The following is a 15,098-nucleotide window of genomic DNA, read 5'->3' on the forward strand; positions in this document are numbered from 1 at the left end:
TTCTTACTCTTCTAAGTAAGACTTCAATGAATACCTTTGTACAATTATGTTTACATAAAAGGTTACATTCAAGATTATTTTCTTGGCATAAATTCCTAGAAAGGGAATTAGTGATTCACAGGATATAAACATTTGAAACACTACAGATGCAATGTAACTGCTGAAGAACACATCATTTTCTATTCTTGCCAGCCATATACCTATATTAACCCTACAAAATCCTATTAGTTTCAGGTAACATGGTTTTTGTCAGTAATCTGAAAATTGCTCAGTTTAGTTTTAATCTACATTGATTAAATTTTGAGATTAAATGTTCAGTAGGTTTATTGGCTATTGTTAAATCCATAAATCATCTATGTCTTTTTCACAGTTTATTTGTATTACATTTTTATATGTACAAATTCTTTCAAATATCTTTCCCCTCTATTTCTGGGTTTTTACTTTAATTAGTGATTATCTATTTTTTTGACATTTTAATATATAAGTTTCAAAAATATTTTAACCAATTCCATCAATCTTGCTTCTATAATATCTTCTCCCAAGAAATATTAGATATATAATTTGATTTCTCTTCCTTTCCCTTCTTTGATATTCCATTTTTGTGGTAAGGTGAGAAACTTTGGTAAGTATTTCTTTCTATTTATTATTATGGTTCACTTATCAAGCCTTAATATATGACGCATATTAGGGTATTTTTAATGATCATCAAGTATGTTCCACTGACCTATTTAGTGATTTCTTTAGTAATACAATGCTGCTTTAGCTTTTATAATGATGTCCAGAGGTTTTTCTTTAAGGCAGACTACAACTTTAAAATACATATTTAACTAAGAATTCAAGCCTTTCAAAAACCTTCTCAAAATTAATGAAACTAGCTGTTACTCTAAAAAATTATTACCATGCATAGTTTTACTCAGTAGTACATGAAACATTTATTGAATGGTTTCATTATGGCAGATATTAAGAATAAAGAAAGCAGTATGATAGTATAGAGATATGACTTTTGCTTTATTGAGAAAAATGTGTAATTCTTTCTTTTGAGAATTCGCAGGCTTTTTCGATATCTGAACATTTAGCCACAGGCATTTTACTTAATAAATAGCAATCATAGCTATTAATCTTTAGCTAAATTGTCTCCCCTCTCAAAAACCTTCTTTATCACTTGAAATATTTTTGGCATTAGCTATTTCTTTCAGAAGAATAGAAGCACCCAAATTACTATAATTTCAAGGTTGCATGGAAAGAGAAACATTATGTAGAAATAAAAGAGCTTAGATAAAGCTCAACAACTTAGCTGCAGACCTAACTGTGAACAAGGTTGAAAATGCAAACCTGTTCTGTGTTACCCTACTTGAAAGAGCCTACATTAAGGTTACAAGAATTCACTTTTAAGAGAAAAATATTTTTAACAATAAAGAAATATTTTTGCTCTGAGATATCTAAAATAGATAATATAAAAACATTTCAGATTCCTCCATCTTAAAACATTGAGAACACTGTCTTGGTAAAGAACACTCCTTAAAACAGTCACTTTAGTGAGTGAAGATCTCTAAAAGGGGGTGAAAGACAGTTCACAATTAGATATTTGCCAGGAAATCCACGTCCCAGCTCTGAAAAACAACAGATGGCAGCAGTAACAATGAAAACTTGCAGCAGATCCTGTCTGGCACACTTTCAAAATGGTCATTTATATTTCCTATCACAAACAGCTAAGTGCTGTCTCCTTATACTGTATGCATGGATATAGAAAGAAAAAAAATGCAATAATGACACTTGAATTGCCTTAACAGGGAAAGAAATAAACTTGAAAGCAAGGCTGAGGTGACAGCAAGCTTCTGGCCAGGTGTCAGATCCTGAGATTTCCCAGGCATAAACCCATTACTGATGCTTTGCCCAAACTCCTTCCAGGTTTGAAAGGTTGCCAGTGTCTCCCAGGCTACTGTTATATTTCCCACACCTTTTCTCTGTGTTTCTGAGCCTTGCTTAGTAACTGTCATTTGATTCTGCTTCCTTCTAGAAGATTTCAGTCCAGTGGTTTTTATTGCTGATCCTGAACCATAACATCTGATCAGATTTATTTGCGTTCCTTCCAGCAGGAGGTAAGGATTCAGAAAAGGTGATGCTTAAAAGATGAAACAGTGGTGGGTCAAGAGATCATCTGTCACCCCAGGCAAGCAAAGTGGAGTCAGGGCACACCCAAGAAGAAAGTCAGGCAGAACAGAAGCAAGCAAGAGAGAGGTCACAGAGTCCTAGCACAGTGCAGAATTAGGGGATTTATAGGAGTTGAAAAGTCTCAAAACATAAACAGGAGAGATGTGATATCCAGATGTGATTAAAAACAAACAAACAAACAAAAAAGACTTTGTCATCCAGAGCACTCTTTGATCCACAAAAAGGAGCATTTCTGGGAAGTCTGGGTGGCTCAGTCATTAAACATCTGCCTTGGGCTCAGGTCATGATCCCAGGGTCCTGGGATCTAGCCCTGCATTGGGCTCTCTGGTGGGCAGGGAGCCTGCCTCTCCCTCTCCCACCCGTCTGCTTGTGTTCTCTTTCTCACTATGTCACTGTCAAATAAATAAATAAAATCTTTTTAAAAAGTGGGGGGGGATTTCTATCACTAGAGCAGAAATCAACATCCCAGGGTTTGGTGAAGGCAAACAGAAGGGTCTGAGAGAGAGAATGATATAAGGATCGGATGAAAAGCAACTCCTGAGGGGAGAGGCAAGATGGTGGAGCAGTAGCAGACTGAGATGCTATCAGGCTGCAGGAGTTCAGCTAGATATGTATCAAACCATTCTGAACACCTACAAACTCAACAGGAGATAGAAGAAAAGAAGAGCAGTAATTCTAGGAACAGAAAAATCAACCACGTTCTGAAAGGTAGGATGTGCAAAGAAGTGAATACGAAGTGACAGGAAGATAGACCGTGGGGGGAGGGGACGGCTCCCAGCAAGCCATGGAGCAGCAGTGCACAAAATCAGAACTTTTAGAAGTCTGCTCCACTGAGGGATATTGCTCCAGAGGCTAAGCAGGGGACAGTGTGGTCTCAGGTCCCACGGAGTCACAGAAAGATCAGGGGTGTGGTCTCAGGTCCCACGGAGTCACAGAAAGATCAGGGGTGTCTAAGTGTGCCAGAGCTGCCAGGTATTGGAGCAGGGAAGTCAGCTGCAGAGAAAGAGCCAAGGAGTGAGTGTTCAGATCGGGGTTACCTGAAACCATGATCCAAGGCACAGTTGGACCACTGTTCTTCAAGCAGGAATCCCACAAGTGGCAGATCCGGGGAGACTGACCTTCCTCCTCTGGAGGAGCAGTGCGGCAGGAATCTGTTGTGTTTGGGGCCATGCATCAGAGACAGAAACACTTGGTCACAGGCTGGATGAGCCCCAGTGCAGCCATAGACCAGGGAGATGGGAGTGTTTAACTGCTTTTCTCTGAGGGCGCAGTGAGGGGAGAGGTCCTGAGCTCTCAGCTGCCATGGGCTAGAGACTAGGAGACCGCCCTTTTCATTCCTGTCTTCCAAAGAAGTATGGAAAGCATTCAGGGAACAAAAGCTCAGAGAATGAACCTGAGCAGATTACTTAGCCCGGGCCCTGGCAAGGGTGGTGCAGTTCTGCCTCAGAAAAAGACATTTGAGAATCACTGCAACAAGCCTCTCCTCCAGAAGCTCAGTAAGAAAATCCAACCAAGACCAAGCTCTCTGATCAAGGAGAAAAGCAGAACTCCAGAGCGAGGGGACAGCAATGCATAGAATTCATGGCTTTCTCCCCATGATCCTTTAGTCTTTCAAAGTTAAATTAAATTTTTTAACTTTATTTTTTTCATATTTCAATTTTTTAACTTCTCTTTTAATGTTTTTAACTAGGTAATCTTAACAATATCTTTCTAAAAAGATTTTTTAATCTTCATTATTATATTCATATCTTATCCTTCGTTGTATTCAACCTTATTTTTTGTATACATATAGGGTGTTTTATAATATAAAAAACTTAGGGATACAATTTCTTCCAATAGATCAAAATATAACCTAAATCTAGCACAGGGCATTGTCCTCGTCTTCAGCCTAAGCAAATTCTTTCCTCTTTTTTCTTTCTCTCTTTATCCAACCAATCTATCAATTCCTTTTTTAGAATTTTTTTTTAATTTTTATCTTTATATTCAAATTCCATCTCTTCATTGTGTTTACTCTTATCTTTGTATATTTATAAGTTTTTTTTTCTTTAAAATTTTGGGATATAGTTTCTTCTAAGAGACCAAAACACACACAAAATCAAGTCGGTAGCTCTGTTCTATTCACCAGTCATATATATATATATTTTTTTTTTCTTTTTACCCCTTTCTTCTCCCCCTGGTTTAGGATCTCTTCTGTTTGGTTTGCGTACATTATTGGGGATTATTTTTGCCACTCTTTTAGTATTTTATTCTCTCATTCATAAATTCATATCCAGATAAAATGACAAGGCAGAAAAATTCACATACACACACAGAACAAGAGGCAGAACTGACAGCTAAGAACCTAATCAATATGGACATTAGTAATATGTCAGATCTAGAGTTCAGATTGATGGATCTCAAGGAGCTAGCTGGGCTCAAAAAAGGCATGAAGATATTAGAGAAACACTGTCTGGAGAAATAAAACCCCTTTCTGGAGAAATAAAGGAACTAAAATCTAACCAAGCTGAAAAAAAAAAAAAAAGCCATTCATGAGGTGAAATAAAAAATGAAGCCTCTTGCTGCTAGGATAAATGAGGCAAAAAAGAGAATTAGTGATATAGAAGACCAAATGACAGAGAATAAAGAAACTAACAAAAGAGAAAAAAACAACTACTGTACCATGAGGGGAGAATTCACAAGATAAGTGATGTCATAAGATGAAACAATATTAGAATAATTGAGATTCCAGAAGAAGAAGAAAGACAGAGGGGGCAGAGGTATACTAGAGCAAATTATAGTAGAGAATTTCCCTCATATGGCCAAGGGAACAAGCATCAAAATCCAGGAAGCATAGAGAACTGTCCTCAAAATCAATAAAAATATGTCTAGCCCCATCCATCATCTAATAGTAAAACTTACAAGTCTTAGTGACAAAGAGAAAATCCTGAAAGCAGCTCGGGACAAGAAGTCTGTAACATACAATGGTAGAAATATTAGATTGTCAGCAGATTTAACCACAGAGACCTGGCAGGTCAGAAAGAACTGGCATGGTATATTCAGAGGCCTAAATGAGAAAAATGTGCAGCCAAGAATACCCAGCTACACTATCACTGAAAATGTCTACAATAGCCAACCTATGGAAAGAACCTAGATATCCATCAACAGATGAACGGATAAAGAAGATGTGGCATATATATCCAATGGAATACTATGCAGCCATCAAAAGAAATGAAATCTTGCCATTTGCAATGATGTCGATGGGACTAGAGGTATTATGCTGAGTGAAATAAGTCTAATAGAAAAAGACAATTATCATATGATCTCCCTGAAAAGAGGAAGTTGAGAGGCAGGGTGGGCAGTTTTGGGGGTAGGGTAGGAAGAAATGAAACAAGATGGGATCGGGAGGGAGACAAACCATAAGAGAATCTTAATCTCACAAAACATACTGAGGGTTGCTGGGGGTAGGGAGATAAAGAGAGGGTGGTTGGGTTATGGGCATTGGGGAATGTATGTGCTATGGTGAGTGCTGTGAAGTGTGCAAGCCTGACATTTCACAGACCTGTAACCCTGGGGCAAATAATACATTATGTGTTAATAAAAATAGTTAATAAAGAAAAGCAACTCCTCCTTTCCTGGTCGTTTGTGATGCAGGTTGTGATGTTATTCCTTTTTCTTCTCAAAGGAGAAGAACAAGGCTTTATTCTATAATCATTGCAGAATCCAGCATTGGTTGCAGCACATCCTATGTGATGTTGATTCATAGGACTGATCTTGAGAATTTTATGTCTCTTCCAAATAGTGAATTTAATACTACCTTGTGTTAGCTTCAGTAATAAGATATCTAAAAAACTCATCTCAGGCCAAAATTATTTAAAATATTAGGATCAACACTTAGTTTTATCAGTAGGGTTTATTCCAATCTACCCTGTCTCCTATTTTCCATATAGGTTCCTTCTAGGGTTGTCCATAGCTTGACAGCAAATGTCTTTATATGGTTCGAGGGGAGCATGGATTTGAAAGTAGTGTGGTCTAGATTTCAGCTACAAAGTCATCCAGCCATGCATATTTGAGTAGTGTACAACCTATGAAATCCTGCGTGACCATCCTGGGTATCACCATGGGAGCACCTGCCCAGGACAAAAACCTAGAGTTCTCCATCTTGCATAACTTTAGTCTCTATATCCAATTGGTCACCAAGCTCAATCTGATTTGTATTGTCTCCATTTGCATTTCTTATCCCTACTGCCACTGTCTTAACTAATGATCTCTCCACTTCCAGTAGCCTACTGCCATCTCATAATTGCTATGTCTGTCTCAGGTCTGGGTTTCCAATGTATCCTCCAAAGAGCCAGAACAAATTACTTAGCATGGCTGTTAAAACTCAGCATGGTACAAAGACTCTTTAAAGTCTATAATTTAGGGGTACCTGGGTGGCTCAGTTGGTTAAGCATCTGCTTTCAGCTCAGGTCATGATCCTGGAGTCCCGGGATTGAGCCCCGTATCAGGCTCCCTGCTTAGCAGGGAGCCTTCTTCTCCCTCCAACCCTTCCCCTTCTTATGTTCTCTTTCTCATTCTCTCTCTCTCAAATAAATAAAATCTTTTAAAAAAATGTATGGTTTACCCTAGTTCCCCATTTCTTCCTTGCATACAGTCACACTGAGTTACTTCGCCCTAAGAGTGTTCTCTCAATTTGATGAATTCATGCATTCATTAATGCATTTCTCTACACATACATTCTTCTCAGACTGTTATGTGTCCCCAGTTAAATTGTCCTCCCTCTCAAAAACCTTCTCCAAATGAACTTCCTCTATATTCTGAGAGTCTCTAGTTCATGTATTTATAATTTTCATTATAGCACTTTCTCATCAAATTGATATTGCTTATTTTATTTATCTGTATTTTCCATTGGGAGGTGATCTGTTTGGAGGTAGTTATGGACAGATTTTTGATTACATGAAACATTTTGTAAAATATACGTGTGTGTAGGTGTATGTATATATATTTATTGATATGTTTACAAAAGTCCCAAGTTAAATTAATAATAGGTTTAAACAGATTGGGGGATTTAATTCTCAGAAAGCTAAACAATTACAAGCCCTCTAATTTCTGCTTGTCTTTTAAACAAAGTTTCTAAAAATAAAATACCTCCTTCATTTTTTCTTCAAATGCTAACATGTGAAAGACTGGTTTGAGTCCATTGAGGATTTCAGTGAGGCAAAAGGTGTAGATTTCAGCATTCCTAAGCCAAGTCTTTCCAATGATCTTCCTTCCTTTATCATACCTCCTCCCTAAGTGGTCTCATTCAATCTCATTATAACAAAATCTTCAGTTCAGACCTATACAAAGTAGCTAAGTTTTACTGAGTGCCTAAAATATGAAAGACAGTATGTCCAATACTGGAATCACTGCTTAACTCACTCTATGGACAAGCAGAAACTACGACTAAGTGAACTACAAATATAACTCTCCATCTGTGCTCACACTAGAGGATGGGCTCTTTGAGGGGAATGCTGAAATGAATACCAGAAATACCTCATGTTTATAAACCACATTCATTCATGTTCTTTCTCTCTCTTACCCTTACTCTTCCATCAAGATTTGAGCTTGGATTGATTGAGGAAGTTTACAGAAGGCACTTCCAGCAACTGGATTATCTTCTTATGAAGCCATTATCACTTACAAGACTCTTGGGAACTGAGGTCTCATTAAGTGTGCAAGGTATTGACAAAGTAAATGTATAGTAGGAAACACTTTGCCATCATACCAAGTCAGCTAGCATATCAAGAAATATTTTCTAATATCTTTGATGTGCAAGGCACTACAAGCATGATGTCCTTCTGCTTTATAATCTGGCAATTAAAAACAACTTTACTTTTTCTTCAGTCTTTATCATGTTCCTGAGTTTTGTAAAGAATAGGACACATTTATAATTATGTATTTACAAAGTGTGATAATTATGACTTCAAAGAATTAAATGCTTTAGAATGCTCAGAATGGTATGGCAAGGCTAAGGTAGTCCTCAAAGTTTAAATACGTAATTTGTAACCATCTCAGTAATTATTGTAGTTTATCAGGTACAAATTTTTGATTTGGGAATTATTTTATTCTCATTAAAATTTTATAACATTACATCCATCGAATCATTTCAACTAAAAACAAATACTGCATTACTTAACAACCTGGACATAATGTAAACATAAGTATTCCAAATTAATATTTTCTAGACTTACTATTGGGATCAAGGACAAGCCAACTTCATTGTTTCATGTTAGGAAGAAATTTTCAGCTAGCTCAAGACTTCACAATTATCTCTACAGGTTTTGTTTTTTTTTTTTTCTACAGATTTTTAATAAACTCTTCAATGAAGGGAGAGAAAATGAATACCTAATCCTCTGTATTCAAACTGGTACTTTAGAACTTCTTAAAAAATAAAACAGGAATAAAATGATTATTATTTTTAAGACCCATGTCTGGGGGCGCCTGGGTGGCTCAGTGGTTAAGCCTCTGCCTTCGGCTCAGGTCATGATCTCAGGGTCCTGGGATCCAGCCCTGCATCGGGCTCTCTGCTCAGCAGGGAGCCTGCTTCCTCCTCTCTCTCTGCCTGCCTCTCTGCCTACTCGTGATCTCTCTGTCAAATAAATAAATAAATAAATCTTAAAAAAAAAAAAAAAAAGACCCATGTCCGTAAATGACATTTCTTTGAATATGCTCTGGAATTAATATATCTCCTAATATAAAAGTAAAGATGATTTTGGGTAGAGAATAATGTTTACTGGGAAAGGAAAAGCTTGTCTATATTTCCATTTAATGCTCTGCTGTCCTTTTGTTTTGTTTTTGTTAATCCCTAGAGTCCTTTTGTTTTGCCAAACTGAAGCACAGTTTCAGGCCTCTAATCCCTACAGCTTTTCCACTGCTTTGCAAATCTTTATACCATACTGCTGTGTGTTTTATTTCCAAATATATACCTGGATTTGTTGTATCACTTCCATCACAGCTTCATATATTATTAGACTTTGAGTACTTTATTTATTTAGTTAGTTAGTTATTAAAGATTTCATTTATTTATTCATGAGAGACAGAAGCAGAGAGAGAGAGAGAGGCACAGGGAGACGAAGGCTCTACAGAGAGCAGAGAGCCTGATGTGGGACTGGATCCCAGGACCCCGGGATGGTGACCTGAGTCAACAGCAGATGTTTACCTAACCGAGCCACCCAGGTGCCCGATTTTGGGTACTTTAGATTTCCCAACCAAAACTTAAAATGCCCGGTCTATTCTTTTATTCCATTCTTGATTTATTGGGCACCATCTATATTCCAGGCTTGGTACTAATTCACGATTATAAAAGGGTAAATAAAAATTGTATTTTGTCCTCAAAAAGCATGTAAGATGGAGAAAAAGATAGATGGGTAAACCTCTGTAACTGAGAACCTGAATTTTAACTTATTTTCAGTCAAATAACAGAAAAGTAAGAATGCATCTTGTAAAACCTATATCTGAATTTGCTTGTTCTCCCAAAAAAAAAAAAAAAAAAAAAAGAACAAACAACAACAAAGTAACAGATCTAGCCACAAAAACTTGAAAAGTCATTCAATGAATCGCATTCATTGTTTACTGTTTTATAATTTCTTCTTTCATTTATTCACTCCTCCTCCAAGGATTTGCTAGGAGCCTACTCAGCCTATAAAGATGAACAGAACAAAATCCAGCCACCTAGAAAGTGACCCCAAATGAAAATTATTGCAGGAAGTAGACATGAGTTAACACGTTTCCTTGGGGGATTTGAAAAATTAACTAGTTAATATTTAATCAACATACAAAAATAAAATACACACCTTGTGTGTACTAGGTAGCAGGGAGAAACAAAATGTCTGCATCCCTTAGAAATAAACAGCCTTAGAATTTAGTTTAAGGCCCAAGTGAATGTGGATCAAGTAGTTTGGAAAATAATGAATACTTTCAAAGGGTGGGTTTCATTTTTGTGTTAGAAATCTACTGCCATACCGACATGAGCACATGCTCAAAGATATATTTATATTATATATTACAATGTTCCTTCAACATAAGCCACTATTCCATATGGGGCTGACCTCTCCCTGCCTTCTCAATTCCCAATTTAAACAGGTTCCAGTTTGCAATGTTACTTAAAATAGCCTTGAACTTGAACGTGAACTTTCCATAAATGCAGGGGAGCCTGCAAAAAATCTAGGCTATGTGGAATTTGTGCCCTAGTTTATCTTGTGCATTATTGTATTCCCAATGCTTTGTATACAGTAGTTTAAATACTTGCTGGAAGAATAATGAATGAATGCTGAAGGCTGAAAAATATTAGGAAAATCAAAGTAGTACCATCTTCTTTCTCACCATCATGACTGCTCTTTAACTTTGCGTGAGAGCTATTTTGATAAGGGACTGAGCATGATAGTGCTTTGTTATATGACGCCTAGGTTCAAAACGAAAAGTCAAAAGGAAAAGGAGAAACCAAACTAGAAATGCAGCCCATTAACAGATGAATTGCTGGCTATACTGTGATTCATACATTGTTTTACCTTAACACTTACTTTGAGTTAAGTTTTTGGTCAATTGAACCTGCTGAGTGGGGATTTATCATAGGATCAGTTGCTGAACTACTAATTTCCAACAGTTTAAAAATTGTCAGCATTTATCCCCAAGAATAATTTATTTTAGCAAGAAAGGGCCAATAATGCACCTCTAAAGAACCCATCAGAATCATCTTCTGAAGCCAACTTTAAGTTTTATAAAACTAAGGTTTTGTTTTTGGGTTTTTTATTTTAAAGATTTTATCCATTTACTTGATAGACAGAGATCACAAGTAGGCGGAGAGGCAGGCAGAGAGGCAGGCAGGAGGCAGGGGAAGCAGGCTCCCCACTGAGCGGAAAGCCCCATGTGGGGCTCGATCCCAGAACCCTGGGATCATGACCTGAGTCAAAGGCAGAGGCTTTAACCCACTGAGCAACCCAGGCACCACAAAAATCTAAAGTTTTATCCTCAAAGAGCCTTTAAATAAATGTCAAAACATCAGTAAGAATCAGTAGGTATTATTTCTATGATCTTTATCACTTCAAGTACATATCCTCAACAGAGTCTTCTTAATTAACTAGGTTAGTAAATCAGTTCTTTTTCAAAAAGGCATTTTTAAATGTAAACTTCACACTTTTCAATTACATTATGTCATTTTCCAATATAATAGTCACTTGAGTAAAAGCCCAAATCTCTTCAGATATATTCTCTCTCTCTCTCACACACACACATACACACAGGGCAGAAATAGCTCAGGCACTTTACAAGATACTATTCATCTTTCAATTTTATTGTTAGAGTTTGGAAGTGAAAAGATGGATCCCCTGAAAAGACAAGTATTTTCACATCTTTTGGACTTTTATCTCTAAAATCAATGACTTAGAAACATGAAAGCAACTATTATGGATCTTCTTCATCACTTTAAACATAGGTCATGAAGACAGTCCTATGATGTCCACCATAGCAGTTATTGTTTTAGAGAAAATTTAAAAAACATACATGGTTCTTACCTAATTTTAACAAAAGAATATAAAAAGGAAGTACCCAGGGTAGCTCTCTAAAAAATTCACAGTACACTGACTACAAAGCTCTAGTCAATGTCAATGGTATCATGATCATTGGAAAAATATCCCCCAAAGCTCATTCATCATATACTGCATATTAATCTAAGAGTTTGGAATCATTTAAGACACAATTCCCATCATCAGATTTAACAGGCATCTTTAGAAAATATGGTTAATATATGATAATATTAGAAAACGAGGCTTTAATTTCAGACAAGCTTAGATTAGAAACTCGGACAAATTTCTTAACATCTGTTAATTTTCCATTGCTTAATATAATACCATTTACATTCATCTGCAGTACAAGACCAAAGAAGTATGGTTGTAAGAACACTTGCAAAATAATTGAACTTTCAGTTTATTTTTTGGATGGTTCTATATACAAAGGAAAGTAGCCATCACTTGATGTAGGGCATAATGAAGATACAAGAGAAGGAGAAACCTATGTAATAATTCTAATTTTGCAAAAAGGTGATTCTAATTTTGCAAAAAGGTGATAGAGGTTAATAAAACAAGTAAACAAAAATCATATAAAAGTTAGGCAGTGCAGATTAGAAAGAGAGAGCTTATACCAGAGTTTGAGGGATAGATAATTTTTCAAAAATCTTTTTTTTTTTTTTAAGATTTTATTTTTGGAGCACTAGGGTGGCTCAGTTGGTTAAGTGTCCAACTCTTGATTTCACCTCAGGTCATGACCTCAGGGTCATGAGACTGAGCCCCATGTCAGGCTCTACTCTGGGTGGGGAGCCTGCTTAGGATTCTCACCCTCTGCTCTTTCCCTTGACCATCAAAAAAAAAAAAAAAAAAAAAAAAAAAAAAGATTTTTCTCTTTAAATAATCTCTATACCCAAGGTGGGTTTTGAATTTGAGATCAAAGGTTGCATGTTCTACTCATTAGCCAACCAGGTGCCCCAGAGATAGGTAATTTTGAAAAGATAATAGAAGGGAGAGCAAAATCATAGAAGGATTGAAGATACCAGCCCAGATGGAAATCAAGACATAAGCTGAAAAAGAATAAAATATGAGGTTGAGTAGATACAATGGAGCACTTGGGATCTGAAATTATTTCTTAATAGATGACACAGATGTAGTGGCTAAGGAAGAACAGTAAAGTAGGATATATATATATATATATATATAATATATATATATATATATATATATGGGATCCCAGGTATCAACATACATATGGTAAGGAGGAAGAGGGGAACGAACTTCCTACAACACCTAGTATCTCATCATAGCTTCAGAGTCACAGTTTCCACTCTTACATCTATTACTAACTGGGCATTCAACTTATATACTGAATTAGATTAAAAAATCATTCATAATGCTAAACCTAAAAACCATCATCTAAGCTGATAAAATAACTGCAATGAAATTTATTTCATCTCAGAAGTAAGATAAAAGAAACCTTTGGAAAGACAAATACAACATATCTTTGAAAAAAACCTAAGTATTCAGGGGACTTATGGACTATTTTTTTTTTAAGGTTTTATTTATTTATTTGACAGACAGAGACCACAAGTAGGCAGAGAGGCAGGCAGAGAGAGAGAAAGGGAAGCAGGCTCCCCGCTGAGCAGAGACCCCCCAACGTGGGGCTCGATCCCAGGACCCAGGGACCATGACCTGAGCTGAAAGCAGAGGCTTTAACCCACTGAGCCACCCAGGTGCCCCTTAGGAAGTATTTTTTGACAAATCAGAAACACCAGTATGTCTTGGTTCTTTTCATATGTTAAGATGAAGTTAAATATGTTTGTATGTTCATCTGAATGTTTTATTATAATTATGACCTCACTGTATCACTTAACATTTATCTCTTTCTTGTTTGTTTCAACAGTATTAGCTATATCTCTACTGCAACTTCAGAGGGAAGAACTTATAGAGGGAAGATCTGAGCTTATAAATGGGTTGAGTCTATAAAGTTGTAAATTTGGGGGGGGTAGGGAACAATGATAAACTGGTTGACTAAATCACAAATATAAATTACTTTTTCTGCCATTTCTGCACAGTACAGTGCACAAATGTGTCTACTATGCTGATGTCAAAATGTAAAGAAGATAGAGTCTATTCATATTCCCAAATTCTAAGAGATCAACAAGCAGTTACTAACAATGAACTGTGTAGCTTCTTATGAAATGTTAAAAGCTGGAAGTACTAATCCAAATGTCAGTAAGAGATGTTTGAGATTGTAATATGCATATATGTTTTTCTATCCCATCTTTGCTGGTACAGTTTGTCTTCTGTCCCACTATGTAGTGATTTGGTCCAGCTCATGTTGTCAGATTCTGGGAGACTTTCAAATTCTTTGGGGACCCCTGTAAAAGCAAGCTGTTGCTGTCTAAGAGAAGGAAGACCTAGAGAGCTTAGCAGTCACAAAGGCAGTTGCATTTACATGAAGTTCTGATTAAGAGGGCTTTAGTTGCTCCCTGAGCTTCTATTGAAAGGACAAAAAGAGAAATGGGATAAAGATCTTTTTGATTTTCTCTTCTGGAGGGGACACTATTAGCATCACCTGTAAGTTTACAATCTAGTGCATTTCAACAAACTCCTCAAAACAGTAAAAGGACCAGATGCAAAACTAGTGCGATCATTGGTTCTTCCCTCCTTGTCTATTTAGTTGAGATAATATTGTTTGTAGTGCTATCCATTCACACACTCTATAATAACAGTGTTTTATTTTTTTCTTGGAAAGATATTTGGAAAGGAGAGGATGACTGAATGAATTTTACATTTTTAACCTGTTATATTTTGTCTGTAAGATGCTCTATATTTTTCTTCACATACATTTCAGAACCACTAATTGATTTTAATGTATTTTATATATTACATGAATTACATAACAATAAATGTTATTGCTCTCATCATAAAAAAGATGTATATGTTAAATGAATAACCAACATATAAAATTGAATGAAATATCTAGGTGAAAACAAAAATATGCATATGAAAAAAGCTGTGGGGTTTTTCTTTATTGAGCAAAAGCTTTCTATGATGTTATTGGTTTTGCAATAAAAAATAGTTTCTATTAATCATGTTGTTCTATAAATGAATATTCAAATCATTCTTTTATTAGGAGCTCATCTATAAAACTAGGGAAAAGAAATATATCCTAATTAAATTAAAAGGATCTAGAGGACTCTAAAAAATAATCAACTGGCTGCTGAATTCTAAAACACTTTGCACAATTTACAATGAAAAAAATCAAGAGAATAATTCATTTTAGTGTTTGTACTTTATAAACTATTATTTCTAGAAAGAGAAAAGAAGGTGAGACCTTCCATTTTATGAAGAATCTTAACCACTGCTACCATTCACTAATACTGCTGTCATCAGGTTGGGAAA

General features: G+C 36.1%; 1 protein-coding gene and 1 long non-coding RNA gene across 9 annotated transcripts in view; one reads left to right on the forward strand and one right to left on the reverse strand.

Annotated features, from left to right (window-relative positions):
- Positions 1 to 15,098, reverse strand: part of NAV3 (neuron navigator 3) — a 597,791-nt gene that overhangs the window by 107,055 nt on the left and 475,638 nt on the right. The gene's annotated exons all lie outside the window — the stretch shown is intronic.
- On the forward strand, positions 1,013 to 14,751 carry LOC123388823. Its single transcript, XR_006603333.1, has 3 exons — positions 1,013 to 2,099; positions 7,748 to 7,869; positions 13,594 to 14,751. It is a non-coding gene; the product is annotated as an uncharacterized LOC123388823 (long non-coding RNA).

This window comes from Mustela putorius, unplaced genomic scaffold (assembly GCF_011764305.1).
Source record: "Mustela putorius furo isolate JIRA1106 unplaced genomic scaffold, ASM1176430v1.1 tig00003911_pilon_pilon_pilon, whole genome shotgun sequence".
In the NCBI taxonomy this organism is placed as follows: Eukaryota; Metazoa; Chordata; class Mammalia; order Carnivora; family Mustelidae; genus Mustela; species Mustela putorius.